At 34.7% G+C, this 12,734-nt stretch overlaps 1 pseudogene; it reads right to left on the reverse strand.

Annotated features, from left to right (window-relative positions):
- Positions 1–2,298: 2,298 nt before the first annotated feature.
- On the reverse strand, positions 2,299–3,933 carry LOC120210415 (annotated as a pseudogene).
- Positions 3,934–12,734: the final 8,801 nt, after the last annotated feature.

The raw sequence follows: 12,734 nt of genomic DNA on the forward strand, positions 1-12,734 counted from the left end.
AATAAGAACGAAAAGGTTATTCCACAACATCTTCTGTCATCTTTCAGATTTATCCGCCTGTGAAGAAGACAGTATTAGATTGATGGCCCGTAGGAAAAGTGGATTATGCTGACCTTACAGAAATGCAGTTTAGTTCTCTTTATTTGGAGACAATCCTAAACTTGTTTCCCGTTTAATTAAGAACTATCTCAATTGGAACCCTGTGGAACTGCATAAACTCTGGGGCTTGATCAGATCCGAGATTTCAGTTTCCAAGGTTCAGGTTGAGAAAGATATTTTTTTAGCTCTGGGGAAATAGATGGAAACCTTAGTGCGATATCTTTTATAGATTTATTGATGTTGATTTAGTTGTGTTATGCTTATTTTCGTGCAAGGTCTTACTTTTTAAAATTAGTGATAAAATAAATGCATTCTGTATTTTTTTTTATTATTTGGTCACGGCCGGAGACATGGGCACGACTCTAGGCACGACGCAGTCTGACGTGGCAGTTTCTAGAAAGTCAAGTTAGCGGCGGTTTTTAGAAAATCTATTCAGCGCGCCTTTTGAAATATGGACGAACAGAATTACATTAGGAGACTTGTTTAAAGTTTGAATTTAGGAAAAAAATAATTATCTTTAGGATTATTTTATTTTAATTTATTTATTTATCCTTAGGCTTTAAGAGACTATAAATACTTTCTTGGAGCAAGTCTAAACACACATCTGAGATAATAATTATCTTCTTCTTTCTAGTTTTATTAAAGCTTCTCTTTTATTTTACTTCTCAAGTTTTTTCGATTCTTCTTTTTATTTTAAAGCTTTGTTTTTAAACATGCTAAGTATGACTTTTGCCATGCTTAGCTAAATTTTTCATAAGTCGAGAGCTGAAGCAATGACTCAATTTCAACAGGAGAATTGAAACAGATCCTTAATATCTTCGGAATATCTCTCTTAATCTCTGTGCTTATTTTTTTTTAAATCAAAACAATTTTCAAAATCAAAGATAAACTTTGATCTAGATTGTTGTTGCGATTAATCGTGTGGGAGGAAGATTCGGCTTATGGAAAGCACATTCGACTTCCTGGGAACACATTTGGCGAGATAGCTTCGCCAAGAGGGAATTGAGATCGGAATTGACGGTTATAAAAGCAACAATCTGAGTCGGTTGCCGTGAACTTAAATAGTAATTGATCTACGACAATTGATGTTGATTAGATCAATTTCCTAAGCCGGAATCAAAGATTGCATTGGGTATTCGGTATACAAATAGAGTCACGGGGATTGTCCTTGTAGACAAAGTAACCGATGTGAATCCCGAAGGAAAAATCTAATTCGATGATCTAAAGGAAATTGAGTCAAAACAAAATTTAAGACTGTTTTTACCATATTCATTTACAATCTTTATTTTCTTATTTTTTTTTTACTTTAATTACCTTTTTTTAACTATTTATTACTTAATCATTTTTTATCAAAACCCCCATTCACTATATTACTCCTGGCATAAATAATTTAGACAAAAATCCAGAATTTTCTAAGTTCCTGTGAAATCGACTTACTTCTCTATATTACGTATTTTTTTTATTTATTAATTAAGAAGAAAGATTTTTATTTTACGTCGAAACGATAGTTGTCACGGAAGCCTTCTGACTCTCTGCAGTTGCAGTGCACAACATTCCTACACCAGACCTTGTTGGCACAATCATGTCATTGCCTAATAATTTCTTCGAGGACTTTACTGCAGCTTCTTTGTCTACGTGGGCTATTTGACAGCTTAACCAAGTCTGCAGAGAAACTTAAAAGCACATTTTCCACTTTCTTGAATTCAACTGGGATTGATATCAACCAAACTGGCCATTTTCTGGCTGTTGAAATGCACAAGAGATGAATATCCCAGAATGCACCCTATCCCGGCTTCCGATTCCCGGAATATCGGCAATATTTTGGATTGGAAAATCAGCATTATGAAGCTTAATAGCTAGGGATGAAGCAGCCGATCTGAAAGTTATATAATTTTGTTGTAAAATACTAGCATATAATGTTCATTCATGGTCATGTTTAATTTCTACACTTGTGTGCATTTATGCTTCATATACAATGATCCTAACTAATTTGATTATATAAGTCAAGTAATTTTTTTAACTCTTATTTTAAAATATTCAATTATAACATCTATTTCTATTTATGTACCAGTGTTTACTTAATGTATGTTTCGAGGATTTATTTTGTCAAGAGATTTTATTATAGTCGATCTCATAAAAGATGGCAGTTGCAGCACATGGCAATCATAATGGATGGAGTACTGCAAATAAAGGTGAATATTAAAAAGTCCAGTCAACTGGGGAAGAAGCTCCTGATGAATTCGTAGAACCCGAACCAGTGAAAAGTCAAGTGAAGATGCAGCTGCTAGCGTTGGTGACGCACATGTTCTACTCCATAAACTGTTTCCTCGGCTAACTCCTGGAGAATCTCCTGGACTACTGCTGCCTGTGAACTGCTGCTGCTGTGGATGGTAAAGGTGATGATGCATCTGATTTGAACTCAAGTTGTTGGAACTATGGTTTCTAGCACTTGCAATATGGGGCATAAAATCATTAGAATTTGTAATTTAAAAACTACTGGTTGGATACATAAAGGGGGTCAATCCGGGAGGAGATGAGCTTATACTAGTAGCTGGAACGTGCTTTGTATTTACAGATTGGGGTAGCTGCATCATTATAACCGGTTCCCTAATTGAGGGCTGAAATTTCTTAAAATCACTTTCAACGGTCAGATTACGACTTTCTGTCTTTGCTGGTGGAGAGGTCTGCAAAGGTGATACCAAGGAATAGGAAACTGAAGTATTTGATCCAGAATTCGGCCACCTTTTCTCAGCTGGCACTGCACTTTGTTGGGGTTTTGACCATTCCAACTTTGGCTGTATTCTCTTCAAGGGCTGGAAACTTTTACTCACTAATTCTGAAGAACTTCTCACTGTAACTGCTGCTTTTGCATAGTTGAAATCTTTCTCATTCCTTTGCCGTGTTGCAGTAAATAGATTTGGTTTTGGCCTTATGGATATGTTCTGACTACCAGAAACTGACAGCTTATTGTTACTAGCAGTCGGGGGATCACAAGTTTCTTCTAGCTTTGGTGGAACATGTGGGTCCTGCTTTAAAGATCTCAAGGATTCTGCTGCTGTCTCAAGATCACCTTCAGCAGCAACAACAGCTCTTTCAACCTCCTGCTTTGTGCACTTGTATCTGATTTCCATGTCAGCAATTCGTGCAAGCTCTTCTGATATGTCAATTTTCAAGTTCCCACCACCAATAGTTGACTCCTCATGCTTAACTGCTTCTTCTTCACTTCCTTCAAAAGTCATGCCAAAAGATTCCTCCACTTTGCCTTCATTGAAAATAAGAGCCATTGTAGTCCGATCATGTGAAAATCCCATTGCTACAAGCTGCTGAGCAAGTGCTTCAAGCTTTCTCGACATGAGATAACCACTGCACCGTTCATGCAACTCCTGAGCTCACCTCTCCTTCTGATGTTGATGTTTCCTCTCATTCTTTTGACGATTTTTTTCTCGCTTATCATTGTCAGCTCCTGGTATTATTTCCTGCCGGACAGGAAGATTTGATGCTTTCTCTTTGTGTTCTTCCGACTCACCTGACCAGCTACCATTATTAGATATAGAATCATACTCAAGTCCAGCTCCAAGTGAGCCCCTCAAATGCTCATCTGTTTCATCTAAGTTCCGAAAACGACCATTGCTTTGAAGAGGTGAAGCAGATGATGATGGCACTGTTTCAATGGTATGAAATGTTCCCAAAAGTGGATCATATGCACTAGCTGGTACACCACTAACAGCATTAGAAGGCCCAGAAGGCTTTGAAGAAGCCTTCTGAGGTTCCTCGTTGGATTTTTTTTTCTTTCGACTTAGACTTGGATGCAGGAGACATTGTTGCGGCTAACTGAACTCCTGAAAGGTTCAAGACAATAGTTTACAAAATCAATGACGTATAGAAAGAGTTAAGCAGTCAACAAAGCAAGTGCAGTGGTCATCGCATTTTGATTTTAATTCTCACAATTTTTTTTATCAAATAAAAAAGATAGATTTCACAAATAAAAATGCAGTGAAATCCAAAAGCTCCAACACGTAGATTGATTCGAGGAAACTACTCTGCTGTTACCAAAATTTACTAATCTTGTGCGTGGACAACTGCATAACCGGCATTCAGTTAAAGAAGGCATGTCAAAACAAAAATCAAGAAGAACTACACACCGAGTTAACATGTTTCTTACTCAATGTGCACAATTACTTCAGAGGACATTTTAACAGAGTATCAATGAAAGCACGCCATATTAACTGTGTATTATACTTCCCAGACAATCTTCACAAGGTAAAATTCCCTTCCCAGAATATGACGATAATTACAATTTATAATTAATTATAGAATCCAGAGAATGAAATAACAATAGAAAAGACTTTCGAAAACCCTACAGGCATAGTTTCTCTTTGTTTTGGGATAATAAGATCTCCATTTAGAAAAAATAAAATTTAATGAACTGATTCTCAAGCTCATTCCACGACCATAAATGTTACAGCTAGTGCCTAACTCTAGCATATCAGACAAATACATGATCCAGAAAATTAAAATAAATGAAACCTTCATTGGTCTAATTTACTAAGTTGATGAATTCCTTCTTTGTCCACTATGCGCTTACTGTAACCCTGAAAATAATCTCTTTATAAAGCTTCCTTACCATGCTTGAGAGTTCCCCTTAGAACCTGACTCATTAAATTCAGATATTATATTCTTGGGTTGGCAATAGAATGAAAAAAAATTCCAGATATTTTTCTCTAGCATTGGGACTCTCCATTCAGATACTCTTTCAGAAATTGAAGCAATAATCAAAGCAGGTAAAACACTAATATTTGAGAGACAAGAAACAGGAGAATAAAACATTGGCAGGCAAATTTGGCTTCTGGTGCCTCCTTTTCTTCCACCTTTTAAAATATTTTACAAAAAGAAAGCAAATAAATTTGATCCTCGTTCATGTTCAACAAATTAAATCCTAGCCCGTATGAATTGCAAGGCTTCTTAGGTCGGAAAGTCTTTAAAAGCAAATAGCAGAATGGCAGCCACATGAATCACATGGCATTGCAAAACCTTCCTACAGAGGACTAATCCCAAAAAGAGGAGAAAAGAAAAGAAAAAAATCAGTAGATAAAAATATTTATAAAAAGCCCGAATTTTGAAAGAAAAAATATTTATAAAAAGCCCGAATTTTGGGTTAAAAAACAAGACGGGAAATCCTGGATTCTATTTCCCCGAGTAATAACGCCTACATCTAGACACCATATTTCAACCGAGTCTATTTTCCTAAGTCAAATAAAAAATATTTCAAGAAGCCAATTCAATCGAGAAATCACAGAAACATCCAAAAAGGGGAAGGAAATCACGATTTTTTAGACAGAACAATGCAGATTCGATAGAAATTTTGAATATACATAAAGAAGGATCCACGACATGATCAATCGCACAAAAATTCTTAAGAACTACTGAAATCCAGAAAGCTCCTTCTAAAAAACTAAAAAAAAATTGAAGAAAGAGAAAGAAGGAAAGGCAGGAATCAAAATGGGAGATGAGAAGGATGGAGATACCTGTGTAGAATAGAAAGGAAAGATGGATCGAACGAAGGAGACTGAAGTATGAGAGAGTTGGATGCAAAGAAATAAAAAAAAAAAGGGAGAGAGATGTATTTCGAGGCCCAAACAGAATCGGTAGAATTAGGGTTTTGTTTTGTGAAATTTCATTTACTTACAACAGAAAAAGAGAGAAAAGAGAATTCGTAACAACCAAAATTCAGTCCTTTATAACGGAACCCCATTTATACCTATCCCCTCCTTCTCCCCCTCTTTTTCTCATTTTATTTCCTTCTATTATTATTACATACATTCAAAATAATAATTCTTACTTCAAATTACTTAAATTATTACCGTATCCGTATATATATATTTTCATTTACCTTTTAATTCTATCCAATTCATCTTAATAAAAAACCGTCATCTTTGTAATATTTTATTTAAATTATTACCTTATATACATTTTTTTTCATTGATCTTGTAACTATACTTCCTATTTACGGGACTCTTGACATCATCAAATTACAATCTATTCATTTTTTTATATATAAATTTATATTCAGTTATGGTCTGAATTTAGTTTAATTCGTTTTTCTTAAATATATTATATTTTTATTTTTGCATTTAAAGTAACTGTTAGTTAAAATAAATATTTAAAGTATATTATTTTTTATTTAGGGGTTTAAAGTAATTTTTTAGATTGAATTAGATATTTAAAATATTAATTTTTAGGGTAAACTATAAATTTAGTATATAAACTATTTCTTTTATTCTGTTTTGGTACCTAAATTTTATTTTATTTAAAATAATAGTTTAGGTATTAAATAATTATCAATTTACCTTTTTTTATATATAGATACATATTTTTTTAGTAATGTCACATTTCAACTTTAACAATCTAGATAAAAAATGATATGCTTCAAGTATTTACTTTAATTAAAAAAATTAAATATCTAGATAAAAAATAATACATTTTAAAAATATTTTTGAAATTAATCTTTAAATTCTACGAAGTATATCATTAATTAAAATATTATTGAGAAAAATTATTGGTTAAATTGATCTTCTACTTGTTTACTGATTTTTGTATTTTTAAAATATTTTAGTTAGGCGTGTTATTGATTTTCGTTTCAATTCATTAATTTTGTCTAATTTTGTCAACTTGATACCTGCCATTATTTTTTCAAAAATACTTTTTATAAATTAAATTATTCATTTTTATAGTTCGTCATGAGTTTTCGTAAGATCATAAGTAAACTTAAGAAAATAAATTATAAAAAATTGTTTTTCTTAATATTTAAACTAATAATACTAAAAGCAAAATTTTAAATCGATTATTATTCCAAATTGACTTCCAAGCGCACTTGTATGCTTGGATTTATTCTTCGAGACTTATACAGATGTCGAGAGCATCTCAACCTAAGAGATCGTATTCCCTACTCAACTATTTGTTAAAGATTTGACTTTCTAATAAAGTCAAAATTATCATATGAATAATGTTTATATTTGTTTCAATATATTGAGTATCATATAAATAATGCTTACATTTATTTGAATATATCGAGTGGTTTCGATAATAAAAGAATATATATTGAGTGATTTAATATATTTAAAAAAAATTAAAAAAATATTTTTATATTTGTATAATTTTATCATTAATTATTTTGTAATACTTGCTATTATATTTTTTACTTTTGATAAAGTCAAGAAATTATTAAGAGATACTTAAATTTATTTTTTATTAAAATATTAATGAATATTAAACTAACTAAATCAACACATGTCGATTAACATATTTATATCTTAAAAATATAATATTAAATTAAAAATTTTATAAAATAAGAAAAACAATTATAATGAATTAAGAATCTTTTTATGTAGTTATAACATCACATCGATAATACGTAATTAAATGTATATCCATTTTGTGTCTTTGTTTAGAGTATCTAACCATTATTTTCAATAACATTGTCATTAATATTTTTCTTTAAAAATGCAGTTAACATGTTCAATTCAATTAATAAAATAATTAGTTTTTATTTCAATAATCTATTAAAGATTATTGTAATAAATGGTTGACTTTATTTCAAAAAGCTGGAGACGAAAAGAAATAGGCCGACATAACCTCATCCGAGTCCTTCAAAAATCAACAGAGTGAAAAAGAACTGAAAATGGTTATTGGACAGAGGCTTTGAAAGATTATACAAACTGAAAATGTCTTAATTAATGGTTTATGTAACCTAACATTGTTGTTAAACACAATCAATAAAATCCAAACAAAACCCCACATTTATTTCTCATAAACACATTGATTTGAAAGATCAATAATCAATTGAGTAATTAGTCTCTTAATCAATTCATCTCCTGTACTTTACAAGCAGCACCATGTCTCATCCTACAGAGGTAATCTCCTGTACTTGGTTTTCTCCCTACAATGCCATTTTCCTATTAGCTATTGAAAAGTATATATATGCGAGTGAATATATGAATTATTTGGCACTAACAGAACAATGAAGGGATGTCCATTCCTCGATTCGGAGGGTGGGAAGAGAAAGGGGCCACCAATTATTCAGTGGTTTTCTCGCGAGCTCGTGACAAAAGAAAGCAATGTAAGGTTGATGTTTCGCATAACCTTGGGAACGACCACGACTTCGGTGCCGCATCCTCGTCTCGAAAACATGACTCGGATTCCGGCCGAGACTCCGGAAAAACTGTTCCGGTATATATATATCTCAATTTCTTTTTACAAATAAATCCTTTCTACCTAAAATATCTATTGCAATATTTATGCAGAAGGAAAACAAGTTCTTCACCTGTATGAACTGCTGTATCAAGCCATGACCCCCATCAATCCTGTTGGCTCAAGGAAGAGAGAGGGCCATTTTAATCTAAGTTGTGGATATCTGAGGAGTCAAAGAAGAAGAAAAAGAGAGTGGTGGATATTTGAAGTACTTGATTGGAGCTTTGCATTTAGTGCTAACAATTGCGCCCATAAATTATATGTGTATATATACTGAATAGCAGATAAAATCATAAAGATTGAAAAGCAGACCTCTTTGTTTCTACTCAAGTGCTTGATAAATCTTTCCCATCATGTTAACGATGAACGAATAGGTTTTTCTTTACTGCAACTGAAATTTGACTCTCTCCTAGTCTATAATTGCAGGGGATTTCTGCTACTTGAATTTTTATCATGTTAAAATATGATGAAATTAGGGCATAATCTGTAAAAGCATTGTCTTCTAGCTTTTGTTGAATACATCACAACTCTGAATGTATTCATTGTACGGCTCCACCGTGAGCTGCTCCTCTATAAGGGTATCAAGTATCAACCCAAAAAAGACCGATCCACTATAGTAAACATGATTTTTTTTAAGGTTAGGATTTGATATAATCCGATATGGTGGGGCCAAATTATTATTCATTCATTAATTAAAAAATTATTCTTATATTAATATTTGTATATATTTATTATTAAAATTTAAATAAAAATTAATTATTCAATAGCAGCGTTGTATAGTCAGAAAGAAGATTGGTCTCCAAGACTGGGGATCATGATTCAAAAATTATATTATGTAAATATTGTAACAAAGGGTTCAAGTCCAGAAACGCCATGCATGGCCATATTCGGATCCATAGTCAGTATCAGGCTAAACGTTCTCCACAAGAATATGAAGAAGATGATTTTGGTTGTTTAGTTTGCAACGAAACTTTCTCATTGATGCAGTTGTTGTGCCTGCATATGAGAATCTACCGGGTGTTCACCACCCTCCTGCTGCAACGTCTCAAGAAGCCGAGAGAAACTAGGGATTGGGAGTATATTCTCTCCACGTAATGACCAAAACCTAAATTTGTTGAAAGACTTGCCCAACTGCTCTAAAACTGAAAAAAGTGGTTTGAAGAGAACTGCTAGTGATATCAATATAATCTACGATGCAGTGCCATTGAGATTCTGTCACAGAACTGACCACCCTCAGATGCAAAGGAGGAAGATGAAGACTGAAGAGAGCACTAGCTATCAAGATATAGATGGAGCTGCTGATAGTGAGAACACGTTGCTTGCCAATCCATGGAGCTTGATACCCTATTGTTAATAGTAATGAAGAAGATAAATGAATAAGACTATAGAGAAAAAAAAAAGCATTCATCAATGTGAGATATGTGGCAAGACTTTCGCAACGGTTCAGGCACTCGATGGCCACAAATCAGCCCATCGGATGAAGGATCCATTGAAGGTGCAGTTAGCACAGGAAAAACACAAATAAGGAGGGTGTGATGAAGCTACAGAGTGTGTTACCAGAAAGCTGTTGCCTGAAGAGGTTCATCCTAAGAAGATGTTGGATTTTGATCTTAATATCCCTTATCAAGAGTAATTGTTTTTGTCCTAATTTCTTCTACATTTGAACTTGGTTGATTAAACCTTCTTTGAATAAATTACAACGTCTTGTTACGAGTAAAAATAAATATCATTTTAAGATTTATCTATCAAGCGAAATAAAAAATATTGCATAATAATCAATCGCTATAGTTATCACTTAAACTAAACTAACGGTTTCGTTTCGTCGTTACAATTGCATTTTACTAATAATTATTGTTAGTGTAAATGAATGTATGGCATATAAGCACACGTGTAACTGTTGTGCATGATGATCGTGCAACTGAGGATTGATACACTGCAGCAGATTAGTTGAAGCAGTTAGTTTGTTGAAGTCAGTTACATCATTAGTAACAACTATAGTACTCACTATAAATACACTCCTTAAATCTTGTAAAATCTCAGAATGATTTCTCTCTTTTCTTGTTTCTCGTTCTTGCTCTCATAGTTTATACATCATTTGTTAATCTAAAGTCAACCAATGCTTTCTCAATCTTGTTAAAATAGCCGAGGTTCAGTTTGGGAAGAAAATCAAAGCATTGTAGAGTGATGGTGGAGGTGAATATCAGGCTCTAAAGAGTTGGTTTTTTACCAATGGAGTACAACATCGAATCTCTTGTCCCAGCACGTCAGAGCAAAATGGGAAGGCTGAGCGTAAACATCGCCACATTGTTGAGATGGGACTAGCCATGTTAGCTCAAGCATCACTGCCAACAAAGTTCTGGAGTCATGCTTTCATTATGGCAGTGTATATCATAAACAAGCTACCATCTGAGATCATTTCAGGCAAGACCCCATTTGAGGTTCTCTATCAAAAAGCTCCTGACTACTAGGGAATGAGAGAGTTTGAGTGTTCTTGTTTTCCCTTCTTGAGACCGTTTAATCAACAAAATTGGATTTTTGGTCAAGACAACACCTCACATCATGGATACAAATGTCTAGACAGTGATGGCAGAGTCTTTGTGTCTCGACATGTGAGGTTTGACGAGCAAGTATTTCATTTTGATAAGAATCAACTTGTGTGCAAGTGCCATAGACAAGAAATTGTCACTACTGGGCAATTGCCTATATTTTATAATAAGCGTGGAGCCACACCGCTTGGCAATCATCATAATGCGCATGATGGTGCGCAAAGTCCAAGTAATAGTGCCCTTGGCGTGGTGCCCACTCGTGTTGAGACTTCAACAAATACATGCGTTGAAGAGTTAAATATTGATGCACATGGCATGGTGCCCACCCATGTTGAAGAATTAAATGAGCATGGTGCACATGGGGACCAAGGTTCGGCAAGTATATGGGTCCAAGAGGAAAATAATATTGAAAGTGGTAGTGGCTCACATGTTGAAGAATTAAATAATCGTGCGCATGGTGCAGAGCAAGGTGCGGATAACATATGGGTCCAAGAAGAAAATAATGCAAATTTAAATATTGAATGTGGTGGTGGCTCACATGGGGACCAAGGTGCGGCAAACGTTGATAATGTGAGTAATTTTAATGGAAGAATTGCACAAGCACATAGGACTGTCCACTATACACGAGAATCCAATGCACACGCACATGGGAGAATTGCACATGGCATGGTCCAAGGAGAAGATAGTGGAATGGGACCGGCCATTATATGCGTGAATTCAATGCACATGCACATGGGAGTAGTTGTGATGAAAGCTCACGTGGGGTCCAAGAGGGAAATTGTGATGGTGAGGCAAATACAAACAATGGGAGTAGTGGAAATGGAAGCTCACATGGGGTTCAAGAAACGAGTGTTGAAGTTCAACCTGGTGTGGAGATTGATGTACCATAAACAGACTCCAATGTACATCCCATGATGACCAGAAGTAAGCATGGAATCTGGAAGTCGAAAGTTTATAACGTTGCAAGTTCAGATCGAGAACCAACAAGTATAACAGAGGCCTTGATGAGTCCTCATTGGAAAGAAGCTGCACAAGCTGAGTTTGATGCCCTTGTAAGGAATGGAACGTGGACTCTAGTTCCTCTTCCTAGAGACAGGAAGGCAGTAAACTGTAAATGGATTTTTCGAATAAAGCGAAATGATGATGGTTCAATTTCAAGGTATAAAGCACGTTTATTGGCAAAGGGTTTCCTTTAAAAATCGGGAATTGACTTTGATGAAGTTTTCAGCCCGGTGGTCAAGCCTGCAATGGTCAGGGTAATCATTTCATTGGCATTGTCACGAGGATGGAAGCTGAGACAGATCGATGTCAACAGTGCCTTCTTGAATGGGCTGCTCACTGAAGAGGTGTACATGACTCAACCACCAGGATATGAGCAAGGAAATGGTGAGCTGGTATGTAAGATACATAAGGCGATTAATGGGCTCAAATAAGCACCGAGGGCCTGGTTTGAGTGACTGAAGGCATACTTGGAGTCTGAAGGTTTTTGCCTAGCTAAGTCGGATGCCTCTCTTTATGTTCGAAAGACCTCGAATAGCTTGGTGTACTTACTGGTGTACGTTGATGATATCATCTTAACAGGGGATAAAGAGATGGTTGTTCAAAGTGTTATAGACAAACTGAATGCTCAGTTTTCGTTGAAGGATCTTGGACCATTGAGTTTTTTCCTAGGAGTGGAAGTCAGTTATGAAGGTTGTGATGTTGTTTTGAGTCAACAAAAGTATATTCAAGATCTTCTACAGAAGCATGGTTTTGGTGAAGTGAAAAGCCTTCCCACCCCTATGGTCTCTAACATCAAGCTGTCAGCCAAGGAATGAACACCACTTGAAGATGTTGCCCGAT

This window comes from Hibiscus syriacus, unplaced genomic scaffold (genome assembly GCF_006381635.1).
Source record: "Hibiscus syriacus cultivar Baekdansim isolate YM2019G1 unplaced genomic scaffold, ASM638163v2 tig00000715_pilon, whole genome shotgun sequence".
Lineage (NCBI taxonomy): Eukaryota > Viridiplantae > Streptophyta > Magnoliopsida > Malvales > Malvaceae > Hibiscus > Hibiscus syriacus.